General features: G+C 37.3%; 2 long non-coding RNA genes across 2 annotated transcripts; one reads left to right on the forward strand and one right to left on the reverse strand.

Moving 5' to 3' along the window:
- Window positions 1-1,319: 1,319 nt before the first annotated feature.
- LOC142179352 (uncharacterized) lies at window positions 1,320-7,263 on the forward strand. Its single transcript, XR_012707362.1, has 3 exons — window positions 1,320-1,510; window positions 1,882-1,941; window positions 6,973-7,263. It is a non-coding gene; the product is annotated as an uncharacterized LOC142179352 (long non-coding RNA).
- A 7,168-nt stretch (window positions 7,264-14,431) lies between these two features.
- Window positions 14,432-17,405, reverse strand: LOC142179353 (uncharacterized). The gene is made up of 2 exons (XR_012707363.1): window positions 17,177-17,405; window positions 14,432-14,686 (listed from the first exon to the last, which is right to left on the reverse strand). It is a non-coding gene; the product is annotated as an uncharacterized LOC142179353 (long non-coding RNA).
- Between the last annotated feature and the right edge of the window lie 899 nt (window positions 17,406-18,304).

The raw sequence follows: 18,304 nt of genomic DNA on the forward strand, positions 1-18,304 counted from the left end.
CTGCTTTAATTTCATCTCCAATGTACCTACACATAAAATAGACTCCATTACGCGTAAATAAAGTATAGTTTAGCATTAACGCACCTAAAATACATTGTAAATAATGTGCTAAAATATAAAATTATAGCCACACATCAGATACCAGTAGCGAATAAAATGAATAACTTCGATTTAAAGAGAAAGATCTTGATGCATTGGAATAGGGAAGCTATTTTGGAAGGTCATAGGCTGTGTTAGACACATGTTGCTTCAAGGGTGTATTTTCCCCCATTTCTCCGCAAAAATAATGCAAATTCCCCCATTTTTCCGCAAAAATAATGCAAATTAGGGGATAATAGGATTTCCGCAAAGAAAAAGTGTGTAGTTAAAATTTCGGGTATTGATCAGGAGGTGCTTATGCATTTTTTCCAAAATAAATATTAGTTTAGAATAGAAGTTTAAAAATCCCACCACCTCCCCCCGCTCTTCCCCCCGAACCTGATTCCTCTGCTTTTATGCTGATAATGTTTAGTTATGAGAATAATAATTATATGCAGTTTCCACTTTCCCAGGCCAATCAATTCTCCCTATATCCATAATAGATGCATATAATGTCTTTTCCTTAAAAGGGATAACATGAGAAAGTCAAGAATATGATCCCTTCATAGGCCACTATAGCCAGAATCATGTTCTTAGTCTTGGATAACAAACAATACTTTTCACATTTTGAAGTAATTTAACACTAACTTTTTCATGTTGTACATAATTTTACTGACTAAGGCGGAGCTAGGATTTAAACCTTACAAATTATGAATTATAGGACAGGCCTCAAGTTATATTCAGATTTTGTTTAACCTAGATATATGGTTTCGATCAAAGCTATAGAGTTCTGCAAGACCTGATCTGCTCGTGTTTACATACATGTTATCGCATACTTGTGAGCACACACTTCCAAAGTCTTTTTTTTTCTTAAACTCCGTACCGTAAAGACCTTGCCATATAATGGAAAGGAGAGAGTGATTATTTCTTAATGGCATATCCAATGAGGAATATCCGGGGACTAATCTTTTCACCCGAACATGAGCACAACAACAATAACAGCGTCCCAATTAAATTTCATTAGTGGGGTCTGAGAACGGTAGTGTGTACGCAGATTTTAGTGTATACGAAGACCTTAACCCTACTCCCAAGAGGGTAAAGAGGTTGTTTCCGAAAGACTCTCCGTTCAAGAAGACAAAAAGAGATAATATTCACCCGTACATGAGAATCACATGATTAATTAACGTACAAGGAACTGTATTAATCTCCTCTTATTAATATGTTCTCTTCACAACAATCTCTGACCTCACAAATTACTCTTTCCCATTTCTAAAAGCTAACTTCAAGATTTAAATGGCAAAGAACCATATTACCACCAAAGACTGTCAGTCTAAAAAGATTGTCAAGATGGAGAATGCCACAAAACTGATCCCAAAGTCTGAAATAGAAAGGCAATCAAATATGATACTTATAGGCAACAAACGTACACCAGGTATTGTTAGGAAGTTAAACTTATTATTTTGTTCATGTTAAAGGGTGGTTTGATACAACAACAACAACCCAATATAATTTCACTAGTGGGGTCTAGGGAGGATAGTGTGTACGCAGAACTTACCCCTACCCTGGGATAAAGAAGTTGTTTCCGATAGACCGTTGGTATCCCTCCCTCCAACAACCCAATATAACTATAGCTTTCTTGTTAATAAGTTTATTTATTTGCAGATATGTGTAAGTCCAATCCTGTGCCTGTTTTCAACTATGTTTTCATATAGTTGACGAGTATTTTCAGTCAGGATTGTGGTGTTAATAATTCATGGTGTACCCTTTCTTTTTTAGCTGCTGAAACTTTTCTTTATATAACAGAAGAGAAGATTGACAAGATTCCAAAGAAAAGCATCTGTGCGTGTGCCATATTGTGAGATTGTAAGTGATTCGGTTTAATTTTGTGATATTGCGCGCGTGTATACAAAATCTGAGGTTTAATAAATATTCAATTAAATATTACCATTTGATTTTTTTATCTATGTCAAGCGGGTCAATATTAAAATACCTGAACCCGACCGTATTTTGGGTAAAATTAAGTCCGCTTCTTATTTACACAAGAAAATGACAACGCTGAAAATGAAATCCGATAATGGTTCACTTACTTTGTCAAATTTACACCCATAAAAGTGCCGACCTGGATTTTTTGATGTCCATGATACTTTCAGTTCAACTTGAAATTCACAAGAACAAATATCCATTCCATTATAAAAAAATAATTTTCTTTGAGACATGGATTCACTTCAAACTTCAAGTTTAGATGAAATAAACCCACAAAAAAAATCAGAATAAATGAAGGAACAATAAAATTGCAAAAACTCTTTTGAGCTTCATAAAATCTTTTTATTATTTTTAAGAGGGTAAAATGAGGTGTTAAAAAAGGGGTGTGACAGCTTTGGCGACTCTACTGGGGAGTTGCAGGTTCGAGCTGATACTACGATCTTATTGGCTTTTTAGAATATTCGTCTGAGGTTTTTATGCTTTTTATTAGTTTTATCTGATTTTTATTATGTTTTTATACTTTGTTATTATTTGCTAGTTGTTTATGTTTGTCACGACCCAAAATCCAACTAGTCGTGATGGCACCTAACTTATTCCGCTAGGTAAGCCAACTCCTCCAATCCAATACAAATATAACTTATTGAGGAAAAATAAATAATCCTTTATACATTTCCCAAGGACTGGTAGTACAAATCATGAGCTTTTATGAGTAGAATTTACAAAACTAATATGAAACAAATACATCTTCATTTTGAAAAGTACATAAACAGAGTTGAATGAATCTAAAGCTACCATGAATAAGAGGCAGCTACGACATGGATGCCAATACATCTTCCAAGTTAGCTCTCATCGAACACGGCGACATCAACATCCGAAATCTGCACGCAATGTACAGGAAGTGTAGTATGAGTACAACCGACCACATGTACTCAATGAGTAACAAACCTAAACTTAGGTTGAAAGTAGTGACGAGCTTGTACCAAGGCCAGGGTCCACACCCATATCCAGTAATACTTCACAACAATATTCATAAGCAGCACAAAGAATAACTTAATAATAAAATGCTCAGCTCGTTCACAGTTTAAGAAAAGTAAACAATTTCTTTTCAAGTATAACAGTAAAACTCAATTCTTTTTACTGAAATCACCAAAATATGAGTAAGTCTGAAGACTGTGATTTTCCCCATAAAACTTTCTTTCAAAATAGGAGATTTCATTTTTCAAATGGCATGAGGAAAGTACATCTCTATGCCTATATTTCAATGTGCATGCCGATGCAATGCAAAATAGCGACAAAACCATATGCATACTCTCAGAGTATCAATTCACTTAATCCTCCATGTCACTCAATCCTCTCAGTCACTCAGTCCTCCCAGTCACTCAATCCTCCCAAGTCACTTGGCACTCGCACTCAGTAGGTACCTGCGCTCACTGGGGGTGTGTACAGACTCTGCAGGGGCTCCTACAGACCAAGCGCTATAATCTGCATGGACAACTCACATGCTATAGTATCAATATCAGTGTCGGCACAGACAACTCACGTGCTGCACGGACAATTCACGTTCTATAGTATCAATATCTCACAATCTGGCCCTCGTCCTCACTCAATCATCAATCTCTTCAGTCTCTCGCGCTCAAAATGTCATGAAAGTCCGCCCAAAAATAATGATATAATGTATCAATAATAGCAACTGAGACTGAGATATTATATGAATAAATGAATATGACTGAGTATGAAATATTAGTAAGATAACAGCAAGAAACGACCACTATGGGTCCCAACAATATCGGCATAAACACCTAAACATGATATCTAGCATGATGTACAACTTAATTTACTTATCACATGGTGAAAATACAAATATCAACAAAGTAGGACCACTACACAGTGTCTTGGAAACAACAGAGTCACCATTTACAGGGTGCACGCCCACACGCCCGTCACCTAGCATGTGCGTCACCTCAACATCAATCACATAACACATAATTTGAGGTTTCATACCCTCAGCACTAAGTTTAAAAGAGTTACTTATCTTGAACAAGCCGACTCCAATGCCGAACAAGCTAACAATACTCCGAAAATTCCATTATACATTTATCAACCTCTGAACTCCTTCCAATCTCCTCAATTCCAAGCCAAATAATTCAAGACTGGTCAAACAACGTACAAATTAATCAAAACACACTCCAAATTCTTACAATTTAATAATTTATGAAAATTTCCAACTCCGCTCAAAAATTTGATAGTGGGGCTCACGTCTCGAAATCCAACAAAACTTATAAAATCCAACAACCCATTCGATTACGAGTCCAACCATACTAATTTTACTCAAATCCAACTCCGGATCGATGTTCAAATCTTGAAAATTCGTTTTATGAAATTTTAGAAAATTCCTCCATTTCTCTTGAAATATCAATAATCTAACCCCAAAAATGAAGATTAATTCATGGAATATAATCACAAGGGAGCTAAGAATACTTACCCCAAGTTTTGTGGTGAAGTTTGCCTCTGAAAATCGCCCAAACCGAGCTCCATAGCTCCAAATGTGTAAAAATAGCCGAAAACCCCCGTTTTATAGAGTTTTATCATTCGGGCACCACAGGTGGCGCCGAGCACTGCGTGTGGTGCTGGTTCCAGTAGCTAAAAAAATCCTGACGCCAGGGATAGCGCCCAGCGCTACCTGGGCGCTCACGATGGGTAATTATTTTTCCTCGACACGAAAATGGGCATAATTCTCTCATACGATGTCCGAATTCAACGATTCTTTTTGTTATGACTCCGAAATTTCGATACGGATCTAATTCTTCAGTAAAAACGGAATTTGAAGCTCATTTGCTTAATGTGATACCACTTATTCTTGAAGAAACGTGTTGAAACATTCTTGAGATGCCCAAATCCAACTCCGTTACCCATCCGAAATTCACCCGAGACCCTCGGGACCTCAACCAATTATACCAACAAGTCCTAAAACCTTGTACAAACTTAGTTGATGTTTCTAATCAGATCAAACCCCAATAAAATACAAATCACACCCCAATTCAAGCTTCACGAGAACTAACGAATTCCAAATTCTACATCGATGTCGGAGCCTATCAAATCAATCCGGAATGACTTTAAATTTTTCACACAAGTTATAAATAACATAACGAAGCTATTTCAATTTCTGAAATTGAATTTCGACCCCGATATCAAAAAGTCAACTCTCGGTCAAACTTTCGTATTCCATTTTCCAACTTTTGTCAAAATGCTTCAATTTATTCTACGGACTTCGAAATAAGTATTCGGACACATTCCTAAGTCCAAAATCATCATACAGAGCTATTGGAATGGTCATAACTCTATTCCGAAGTTGTTTACACATATTTCACCTTCCGGTCAATTTATTCCATTTAAGCTTTAAATTTTTTATTTCATTCTTCCTGTTGATTTCAAAATACCTAAACACCAAATCCGAAGATTCACACATATCATAATACATCATAGGAGGATATTTAAGACTTAAAATAGTTTAAAGGAGTGTAAATGTCCGAAACGACCGGTTGGGTCCTTACAATATGTTTACAGTTTTCTTTTTATGTATTTACTGCTTTATAATTGTCATCATATGCATTACCTGGTCAATTCTTTCTGCAGCAAGTCTCGGAGTATGTGTCGCATACACGAACTCTTTGTTGAGTCATCCTTATTTTAGGAGGGGGCCGTCGAACGTATGAAGTGGGTGAAAAGTTTGAGCATCCACCATCGACCATACGCTCCCCCGAATTACCTTGTTAGTGAACCCCAAACTTAGGTCAGCCTTTAGGTCATTCTTATTTGCATCATGTCATTTAGACTTAGCAGGGCTCGGTCCCAAGTACCGTGTCCCATTGTAGAAGACCTATCCAAATGATGTCAGAACGAGCCCATGGCCCAAAAAGACATTTAATCATCTCTATGTGCTACATGTTGCATTCTTCAAGGGTAAAGGGGTCATTTGACGGACCAATAATGATTTAAGGTAAATGAGAAAGAAAGAGGTTGAAAAATGAAGTAAGAGAGATTATTGAGGGTTTATCACTTTTATTTTCTTGCCCAATTTTCTAAAAAGATTTAAAAAAAAAAGAGATAGAAAAAGAATTTTTTTTACACTTTCTTATCATTTTTCAAAAAAGGACAGAAATAATTTTTCCAAATTAGTTGCATTTTTTTTAAAAGCTTTCTCCCATATCCAATCCTTCCGAACAACGCATACCTGATTCTTGTCTTTCGGGGCGGGATACGTAGGCAACCCACATAGGGTTCGGTCTTCCTAGTGAGTCTTAAACCTTGGCTTCGAGGGTCGTAGCCACATCTTGCATGTCTAGCCATTTTTGGCCACATCGGTCGTTTTTTGCAAAATAGTGCTATTTTTTCAAAGTAGTTTGTTATCTCATGTCTTAGAACCCCAAGTCCACAACAAGGTGTCCTCTCAGTTTTAAGGTCCATTCCTGTTGAATTTGCATGTCTGACCACTTTTGGCCACATCGGCCATTCCTGCACAATGGGGTCATTTTTGCAAAAGTGGTTCAATGGCTCATGTCTTATGATCTTGAGTCCACAACTAGGTTTCATATTACTTTAAGATCCGTCTTTTTTGAGTTTGCATCTTTAGCCACTTCTGGCCATATCGATTGTTTTTGCAAAATGGGTCACTTCTGTAAATTAATTTTGGGCCATGATTATTGGGAGTTTGAATCCATATAAATCTTAGTGAGGTATTTCCATATTTTTGAGGTCACCTTCATTGATTTTGTACTAATAGCTACACTTGGCCACGTAGGCCATTTAGCAAAATAACCCAATCATTTCTTGCATGTGTCCAATAGGAGGTGTTGTGGTCTCACATAGTGTCTCGAGTCACTAACTCTATTTGGTGTTACTTTTCTTATTCAGGTATGGATATATTTGTCAGAGCTTGAGCATGACAAACGCCCCAGGGCTATCCAGTCAGGACCAGTGCATTCAAGAGTTACTTGAGGAGCCTTTTTATATTTTTGATTTTGTTTCCATGTTTTCTTTTACTTCTAGTCTTGTCCAGTAATATTGAGTCTTTTAGGCGGTGTCAGAGTTTGTCATAGTCTGGTTGAGTCTGTTAAATCTTTTGTCATCGTACTTCCCATTTTGTATTTGAAAACAAAAAAATAGTTATAAATGAAAAATCTAAAAAGATTTTTGTTTTTAGTTTATTTTGTCCATTACTTTTCCAGAATTACGCTTGGTCTGATTCATGTGGAACATGATACGTAGGCAACCTACATAGGGTTCAATCAAATTATTTTTAAATTTTGTTTAAAAAAGAAGAAAAAGAGAGAGATGAAGTTGTAGGATGTGATAAATGAAAAGAAACTGCGAGATGCAATAAAAGAGCGATAATCAAAAAGAAAATAGAGGAAAGAAATGAGCAAATAAAGGAGCGTAAAAGAGGAAATGAAGAAGAAAAGGGCAAAGAACAAAATTGGGATGATGCCAAGTGGCCTTGTGATCCTCAAAGTCATCCTAGAACCGTTAATTATTGCTAGGTGCATTGCACGCAATGTGATATTTCTATATGATAAATGCTCTAACGCTAACATGTTATCTTTCTTTTGCTCCTCTTTGGTATTTTAATTGTTATCATAACAGAATGTGGTTAGTTTGTGGCATTCTAACGAGTCATCCATACAACACAAGGCCAAAGAGCAAGATAGCCATGACTAGCAAAGACTTGGACACAGGAGTTGTAGACCACCAAGGGAGATTGTAGAATCAGAATCAGAATTGAAAGAGGAGGTCCGAAGGATAAAACATCAAATGGAGGAAATGTATCAGGCCTGGATTAAGGGATATCCTCCACCTTCATTCCCTGCCAACTATACAGAAAACCCTGCCTCCATTCCACCACTATCCTAAGCCCAAATGCCCATTACCGTTAATCATTCCCCTCAACATGCACCCTACTTCACCCCTGACAACTCCTACCCCAGCACTTCGTCCCAAATTTTTCATGTTCCATCCCCCAAAACTACCTCATATCTCGCTCCTTTTACCACTCATGTTTTTGTAGCTCATCCACCACCTATTCTTCCTCGATCCTCTAGCGATACTGTATTTAAAGTCCCCGATGCCCAATACTATGTTCCAGTACCCACTTTCAAGGTCTCAGATCCATACTCTTACGCTCCTTATTTTGAACCTCCCGGTGAAATTGAAATGCATGCTAAGACAGTGGAGCAAAATGAAATATCCAAAAAGGTAAAAATCTTAGAGCAGTCTTTAAGAAACATGCGAGGGATAGGGATCCAGATGAGCGTGTCTTACAAAGACTTATGCTTGTTTCCTGACGTCCAACTGCCTGTTGGGTTTAAGATGCCGAAGTTTGATTTGTATGACGGATATGGAGATACTGTAGCCTACTTGAGAGGTAATTAAAGTAAGATGAGAGGTGCCGGTAGGAAGGACGAGTTATTGATGGCGTATTTTAGTTAGTTTGAGTAGGGAAGCTCTGGAGTGGTACACTCGCCAAGATGCTAGCAGGTGGTACACATGGGACTATATGGCTCAAGCCTTTGCCCGACACTTTCAGTACAATATAGACATTGTCCTAGATCGCCTATCTCTGACCAAGGTGGAAAAGAAGCCTAATGAAAGCTTTAGGGAATAAGTGCTCAGATGGAGAGAGAAAGCTGCCCGAGTCAATCCCCCGATGGAAAAAGACGAGATGGTCGAGTGATTTCTTTAAGATCAAGAGCCTACTTACTTTGGGAATCTGATGTCGGCTGTGTGTAAGCCTTTTAATGATGTGATAAATATTGGAGAAATGATATAAAATGGGCTAAGTCAAGTAAGATCATGAGTTATTCTACCTTAAAAGCCACAACACAAGCAATTCAGAATGACATAGCAAGTTTGCCGGGTCAAAAGAAAAAAAATGATGTTGCCATGGTTTTCTCAGGATCACAACATGGACCAACGGGTCCGCCTCACGAATATACTCAGCCTCGACCCCGACTTAAACCCCAAACCTATCCCCGAGCCCCACATAATCCACCTCAATATTATCCTTCGAACAACATCCGATCCTCTGTCCAACCACTAGGTCACTTCTTATGGCGAGCACCAACACCACATAATACACTCTTACCTTTACAATATTTTCGAGCATCCAACAATCCTAGAAACAGGGGAATGGAGGAGAAAAAAAGGCAAAGAAGCAGTTTTACACCAATCGGAGAATCCTACACAAGCTTGTTTGAAAAGTTAAAATAGTCTAGCCTGATTGAGCCGCTCCTCGGCTATACTCCTGACCCATATGCAAATGGTTTTGATCCTACTGTACGGTGAATGTACCACTCTAATGTCCAAGGGCATATCATTGAAGATTGTCGTGCTTTGAAAAGGGAAATATAAAGAATGATTCAAGAAGGGATAATTGTGATCCAGGACAGTGACACCCAGAATATCGCGCCGAATCTTTTACCTGCACATGATGATGCATACTTTGTAGGGAGGATGCGTGGTGACAGGGAGTATGAGAATCCTCTTGGGAACTTGCTGACTAAGGTTAATGATATTGAAATTGGTGAAGGTCCCAGTAATTTTGATGTGCAACCCAATGGCTAAGATGTCGAGATTGGTAATTGGAAAGACACTCCTTTCTTGGTTAGTTAGGGAGGAGTTTTGGTGGTTTATTTTGTTGTCATTTTTGTTGTCCGGATTATTTTAGGGTTGTAATACGGATATTGTCTTGTGGCTCAAACCCTTCTTCTTCTTCTTTTGCCTAGTTCGTTTACTAGTAGTAACTCGTCTAATGTTATCTAGGATTGTTCCAGAGTTGTAATCCATGTCTATTTTGCTTGTTTTGTTCAATTTTTTTTCACCATATGTCTAATGCAATCTCTTATTTTCTATTAGTTCTAGTCAGTTTTTATTTAGGCTACTTTTCCTTTTATAGTTCTTGTCATGTTGGCCCTAGTGACATAACATGCACACATAATTCTCAGTCTGGTCTTGAAATTTAGTCTAATCATGAAGCAATGGCAAAGTTTTGAATATGATAAGGATGCATTTGAGGGAACAAGTAAAGATTCACACATTCTGAGATAACATGAAGCTTGAATTGAGTGAAAGTGAGGCAGTTAGTCTGAGAAATCAAGAGGTTGATAAGAGCATACAACAAGGAAATGTCTCTCAAACAGTTTAAGGTAGATCAGTCAGTGTTGAAATGCATTCTTCCACATCAAGGTAAACTTGAGTCAAGTTTGCTTCGAACTGGCAAAGATCATTCACTGGGACAAAGGTATTGCCCATCGACACTTTTTGTTTGTGTTGATGCCATCAATAGATACTATGTATGATTTCTTTGCTTATCTTCAATTACATGTTTGTACTTGACATTTTTAAAGTTCGATATGACGAAAGCATTTTATTCTACTACCCAAACACCTTTATCTTTTGCTACCCCTTTTGAGCCTTAATTTGTTTTGTTTCATACTCCTCTTTTGGAATCAGAAGTAGAGTTAGGAATTAGAAAAAAAAGAAAAAGAGAAAAAGAACAAAAAAAAAGGTAAAGAGAAAAAAGGAAAAAAAGAGGAAAAAAAGGAGAAAAGAAAAAAAGAGAAAAAAGGAAAAGAAAAAAAAACAAAATAAACCAACCTTGTGCTTGAACTATGTTCGACCCGATTCCTTTTAAGGATACGCAGGCAGCCTTACTCTGAGGTTCGGTCCCATAAAAAAAATCTCCAGACTCCACGAAACTGGGGCAGAAGTTTTAATTTTGCCAAAAGATCGGATTCCAAAAGTTGTAATTTTGAACCCTTTCATTTTAAATTATTTTGAGCCTTCATGCCAGCCTTTTCTTCCAACCCTGTCCAAATGCCTACATTACGGTCTAAAGAAAGACCTTCCGATCAATCTTTGAGGATGCCCAATCAAGTATGTGGTGAAAGTATGATCTTCTTGCATCATGGGTAATACTTTGTTCTCATCACGAAGAGAGAAAATGATAAAATGAGAGTCTTATCGATGAAAACCCTCATAGGCACCGTAAGGCGACAGTGAGTTGAGAAAAAGAGCAAAATGAGAGAAGCTTGATGGTGAAAACCCTTCAGGGCCCTACAAATCGACTGAGGATTATGGATCAAATAAGACAATTGGAGCGCTGAAGCATAGTTTCACAACTTACAGGCAAAACAAGAGTTGAAGATTAGACTCGCATGACAGATCAGGCCGCTTAATCCAAAATGCATGTCATGGTCAGTAGAGATGGCCTTCAAATCAGATTAGTTTCTACTTTGTTCTTTTTCCTATGTAATTTTTTTTTCTTGTTAGATACCATATCTTCTCGTTTTTTCCTTATTTTGTTCCTCTTATTTTGTTTGAGTCCCTTTTGAGTCTATTTTGTCAAAACAAGTGAGAAATGACTTCAAAATCTTCTACTAGCTTTTTAATCACACAAAGCTGAGTCTGGCAAACATATCAAAATGGCATAAGACACAGGAGAATAGTGTGTGCACTGAGTTGGTGATGATAGATGTTTTTGGGGATTGATGTAAAATGCAAAGATTTGGTGAATGTTAGAAAACGAGTGCAATGCATTCGGGCATAAGGTATTGGACTTGAACGAATCGAGAATATTTCTTGTGATAAAGGTTGTCCGAAAAATTGGTTGGTCGATAACAAGCATTATCTCCCAAGTGAAGTCCAAGTTGATCATGACAAGTGCAAGAGAAATTGCCCTCATAATCAAGGCCACAAACTAACCACCATATTTTGAACTTACAAGTTTTCTTTGTCTGAAACAGGGATGGAGGTTATGTTCGTATCAAAGCTTGGAAGCTTGAATTTTTTAGGTTTAATGCCCCAATTCTGCTTACGTAAATGCTATTGAGAAGATCACACATCACTTCTAGAAGATGCACTTTCTAGTCTGGGTCTTTCATGTTATATTTTGCTTTAGGATACGCACTTCCTAAATTGAGATTTTGCCCCTAAGAGATTCACTTCCTAGTTTTGGTTCATTCAAGTTTTACCCCTAGGAGACGCTTCCTAGTTTGAGCCATTTAAGTTCACTCCTAGGAGACACACTTCCTAGTTTGAGTCATTGAAGTTTCCCTCCTAGGAGATGCACTTCCTAGTCTGGGTCTTTCAAGTTATATTTTCGTTTTAGGAGATAACTTCCAAAATTGAGATTTTATCCCTAGGAGACGCACTTCCTAGTTTGAGTCATTGAAATTTCACTCCTAGGAGATACACTTCCTAGTCTGGGTCTTTCAAGTTATATTTTTGTTTAGGAGATGCACTTCCTAAATTGAGATTTTACCCCTAGGAGACGCACTTCCTAGTTTTGGGTCATTTAAGTTCATCCCTAGGAGATGCACTTCCTAGTTTGAGTCATTGAATTTTCACCCCTAGGAGACGTACTTCCTAGTCTGGGTCTTTCAGGTTACACTGTTTAAGAGACTAGGAGACACACTTCCTAGTTTGGGCCATTTAAGTTCATTCCTAGGAGACACACTTGCTAGTTTGAGTCATTGATGTTTCACCCCTAAGAGATGCACTTCCTAGTATGGGCCTTTCAGGATATACTATTTAGGAGACACACTTTCTAGTTTGAGTCATTGAAGTTTTACCCCTAGAAGACGCACTTCATAGTCTTGGTCTTTCAAGTTATATTTTCATTTTAGGAGATAAACTTCCTAAATTGAGATTTTATCCCTAGGAGACGCACTTCCTAGTTTTGGGTCATTTAAGGCCATTCCTAGAAGACACACATCCTAGTTTGAGTCATTGAAGTTTCACCCTTAGGAGACACACTTCCTAATCTGGGTCTTTCAGGTTATATTTTGTTTTAGGAGACGCACTTCCTAAATTGAGATTTTACCCCCTAGGAGACGCACTTCCTAGTTTGGGTCATTTAAATTCATTCCTAGGAGACACACTTCCTAGTTTGAGTCATTGAAGTATCACCCCTAGGAGACGCACTTCCTAATCTGGGTCTTTCAGGTTATATTTTTATTTTAGGAGACACACTTTCGAAATTGAGATTTTACCCCTAGGAGACGCACTTCCTAGTTTTGGGTCATTTAAGTTCATTCCTCGAAGACATACTTCCTAGTTTGAGTCATTAAGATTTCACCCCTAGGAGACGCATTTCCTAGTATGGGCCTTTCAAGATATACTGTTTAGGAGATGCACTTTCTAGTTTGAGTCATTCATGTTTTACCCCTAGGAGACGCACTTCCTAGTTTGGTTCATTCAAGTTTCACCCTTAGGAGACGCACTTCCTAGTTTGAGTCATTCGAGTTTTACCCCTAGGAGACGCACTTCCTAGTTTGGTTCATTCAAGTTTCATCCCCAGGAGACACACTTCCTAGTTTGAGTTATTCGAGATTTACCCCTAGGAGACGCACTTCCTAGTTTGGTTCATTCAAGTTTCATCCCTAGGAGACACACTTCCTAGTTTGAGTCATTCGAGTTTTATACTTAGGAGACGCACTTCTTAGTTTGGTTCATTCAAGTTTCATCCCTAGGAGACGCACTTCCTAGTTTGAGTCATTTGAGTTCATCCCTATGAGAGCACATCCTAGTCGAGTCTTTAATTTTACTCTCATCATTGCATCATTCATCAATAGCATAGGTGATTTATAGTTTCTGCTAACAGCTCACAAATCTTCCCAGTGCAAACTGGGGCAAAATTTTTTGTTTGTTTTTGTTGTTTTGATTGAAGACACCCACCTGGAAAACGAGAAAGTTCTTTTCAGAGTTACTTCAAATTTCAAGTGAGTAGCAGGCGCCCATCTGAAGAACGAGGGCATTCATTTTAGAATTCAATTCAAGTTAGAAGTAGTAGAAGCTCGTCTCAAGAATGAGAATTGACAGTCCAAAATGACTAAAAGAAGAAGTTTTAATCCAGAATGAAAGAAAAGAAAAAAATCCAAATATAGAAGCAGATGAAATATGTGAACTACTCAAGACATGGTTGAAGTTACAAGCACTTCATGTCCGGTCTTTATCCAAAGAAGTCGTGAAAGAATGAATCAACACCTGTAGCTAGCAAGCATCAAGGTTCAAATCAAAAAGTCTGTATGAAGAACCATTCAAAACTCAAGATCATGCTTCAGTAGACTTATAGATAGGAATCTTGTAACTCATAGCTGATAGACTTGCTTGGTTCTTTTAGATTTTGATTTGATGTAATAACAAGACCGCGGACCGGAACCTCGATGGCACCTCAATCGACTCTTTACCTCGGTATACTCCATCGCTCTTCTCACTTCTAAACTTGTCACGACCCTAAAACAGACCCGGTCGTGATGGCGCCTATCGTAAAACTAGGCCAGCCGACACAACTCCCAAATAAACCATTTAATCAATAACAATTGTTTTTAAGCCTTTAATTAATCAGATATCTCATAATGTAAGTCTAAATGAACAGTGCGGAATAAATACACAAGCCCGACATCGGGGTGTCACAAGTCACGAACATCTACTAAGGTCTGAAAATATACTAAAACAATTTAAAGAATACAAGAAGGAGAAGAGTAAGGCTGCGAACGCCGGGAAGCTTCCTTGCTAACTCCAATGACTCTGCCACTGAGCAATCAACACCTGCTACCGAGTTCAGAAATACCTGAATTTGCACACAAGGTGTAAGGAGTAATGTAAGTATGCCAACTCAGTAAGTAATAAAAGTAAATTAAAGCTGAGCAGTAAGAAAATACTTAAGCCACGTGATAATGCTACAACAAATGCAATACCTTTCCAAAATAGTACATAAATCATTTACTTCGTAAATCACGCTCAGTTTCAGTAAAACCCTTTAAAACAACCTTCAATAGTTTCAAACGAGTGATAAAACAATGAATAAAAAATGATAGGAATGTAAATAGCCCCTCGGGCAAAACATGTACCATAAACCACCCCTCGGGCATAATATCAACAGAACCAGCCCCTCGGGCTACCTCACAATCACTCGTAATCAGCCCCTCGGGCATAACATGAATCAAGAACCGCCCCTCCAACAAAACATGGATCAAGAAAAGCCCCTCGGGCTATAATATGAAACAACAACAGCCCCTCGGGCTATATCATATCACTCACACTGGGTACCCGCGCTCACTGGGGGTGTACAGACTCCGAGAGGGGCCCCTTACGGCCCAAGTGCAACAACAAGCCATCTCGTGGCATAATCAAACAGGCTCTTGGCCTCATATCAAGTCACCTTGTGGCGTAACAAATCAGGCTCTCGGCCTCATAATCATAAATCAATACCACACTGTTGTGACGAAAAGCCCGATCCCATAATATCCTTATAGGCCCTCGGCCTCACTCAGTCCAAAATCTCTCAAGCCACTCGGGCAACAATTGTCACACCTCTTTTTTCCTAGACCCCCGAGAAGGGGTGTATAAGGGAGTTTTTCCAATTTAAGTGACAATCGAAACGGAATTATTTTTTAAGATTCAGAGTCGCCACTTGGGATAATTTATGGTGTCCCAAGTCACCGGTTCAAATCCCGAATCAAGGAAAGATTGATTCTGTTTTACAGTCTGCGAACACAGAAATCCGGGTAAGGAATTCTATTAACTCGGGAGAAGGTGTTAGGCATTCCTGAGTTCCGTGGTTCTAGCACGGTCGCTCAACTGTTACAATTGGCCTATTATTTAATTTTAATACATGTTTTAGCCTATGGTGCAATTTTAACTTTATAACCGCTTTTATTTAATAATTTTTAGGAAGATTTCAATGTTATTTAAAACATGTCATGAACCACGTTACATAAATGCACCCGTGGTCCCCGACATATTGTATTTAACGTTGTTGGGATTTGGATTTGGGTCACATAAATGCACACTCGAGTTTAAGAAAGTAATTTTTAAAATAGCGCGCCTAAAGCAACTACGAACTTTCAACTTTATGAGGGCCATGAAAAATTCAACTAAATGGCACGCCTCGATTTCTAATAGTCATGCCCATATTTATTTGTTATTATTATTAGGCCGAGCCCGATATCTAAAGCCTGGAACAAATTAATTGCTAGTGGGCCTCGATCTTTATCCGATCCCCACAACCCAATATCCTCTAAGATAGTCCAATCAACCTAAATAAAAATGAACATTCAACCAATGAGCATTCAAATTGGATAACAAAGTTGCCAACTGAATTGAAGAACAATAAAGTAAAAATGAACCGAAGCCATTGGAAGAGCCGTTTAAAAATATCCCTCATCACCCCATTCTAACTTGCAGACTTGGATTCAATCCTTGGAGAATACTAATATTATGATTACGCTACTTACTTATTCCAACCCAAATCACATGGACCTCTCTTTCATTTTTATGCTTACTAAATGATTCTAATAAAGTGATAAGACAGTATATTTACCAATAATTTGGCACATAATATCCCTTAAAACACCAAATAATTCTAAAATGCCTTTGAATTCAATTAACTGAAGTTCTACTTTAATACTAAATTAGGGGAAATTCACTTGGTTAAACTCAAATTGTGAATGAACTTGCAAACAAGGTAAGAAAATCACAACTAGAATATGCCCATTTCGTTAATATACTGTCCATAGCCTGTCTACTTAACATTATTACAACTAAAATAAGATAAGAAAATTATTGTTTCAAAATTTCATAAAGGCAGACAAAATGATGAGTTTAGAAGGCAAAAGTTTACTACAAACGATATCCCAAGAAAAGAAAGAAAGCTAAACTAAACTAAAAGATTGAGTTGAAAATTCACACCAATATTATTGGTCTCAAATACTGAAGAATGGAACAGGAACGAACAAATTCCTCCATATAACAAAGCTGCCTTAATTTTGAAGATTGGGATTAATAATAGAAGACTAATTATAGGTTGGTTTCAGATCACCGATAAAGCAGGAAAATAACTAATACTACAATCCAAATATTCAAACTAAAACGTATCGAATAATTAAACCAAAGAAGTAGAAAATCAGAATACATCTTGAATCTTCATCATCTTAAAGCAACATGAACTAATGTTTTAAAACCCAAACAACCAGATACTAAATTAATCTCTCTTTAAACGGCCTTTTCGAGGATTCTACTCACTATAAGAAGATTAAGATAGAATAGTAGGAAAACAAACCTGTTGAGCAAAATCTTTCAATAATAACAGAAGCAATCAACAAATACAATCTTGGCTCCAAATCCAAACGAGAAAGCAAAACATAATCAGATAGAGCCCGCGAACTCGAATCGGAACCACGAACGTCGACGAACTAACGACAACGAACTTGAGCCGGATTCAAACTCAAGCAAACTCCATGACTTCATAATAGAACTTCAGAGGAAGAAATTAGAAGTATTTTTGTATTTTTTGAAGTAAAATTAGGGCAGAAGAATATGATTTTCTCTATTTTTTATGTATCAAAAGTTAGAACCAAAATCAGAGGAGGAGAAAAAGTTAAAATCCAAACCAAAACCCTAGTTCTTCCTTTTTTTTTCGAAGATCTCCTCTCAAATTCTCTCTCTCTCTCTCTCTCTCTTTTGTTTCAGGCGAGGTCAGCGGCGACGACTGGCTAAACGAAGTTCCCGGCGATGGCTGCTATATCTCTTTGTTAGCCATTAGGCATTACCCATATTATATAGATCTAGGTCTAAATGTGTATTTTTGTGTTAATTGCTCCTAGGTTTTTAGGGTCTTTTTATTTATTTTTTGTTCCAAAGAAGAGTCTAAAAGGGTCCTTAGGATTAGCTTAATGGGTATTGGGTATTGGACTTAAGGAATGAGCCAGAAACTTGGGCCTTTATGGCTAGCTATGCTTAAAATTAGTTTAATTAACTAAAAAATTATCCACATAGAAATATTATCAAAAATATTAATTAACCCTACATAAGTAAAAATAATTATTAAAATAAGACTAACGGTTAAAACAAAACTATTTTTTGGTATTTTTTCAAGATTAAAAATGACTACAAAATATTAATGAAACTATTTTTTGTAATTTTTGTTTTCTTGTAATAAAATAAAGTAAAAGAGTAAAAATGAGTTGAAATAGCTATATTAGGCCTAAATTAAATATTTACGTGTTAAAATATGAAAAATCTTGGGGAGAGTCAAAAATCACATGTCTACAACAGTAAAACATGATGTTCAACCCAAAATATCATTTAAAATATCAAAAACGAGTAAATATAGCTGAGTTATGAAAAACAATAGAATACAACATGACTAAGTACAAATATGAAGCCAAAACAGTAAGGAATAGTAAAA

This window comes from Nicotiana tabacum, chromosome 3 (genome assembly GCF_000715075.1).
Source record: "Nicotiana tabacum cultivar K326 chromosome 3, ASM71507v2, whole genome shotgun sequence".
NCBI lineage: Eukaryota > Viridiplantae > Streptophyta > Magnoliopsida > Solanales > Solanaceae > Nicotiana > Nicotiana tabacum.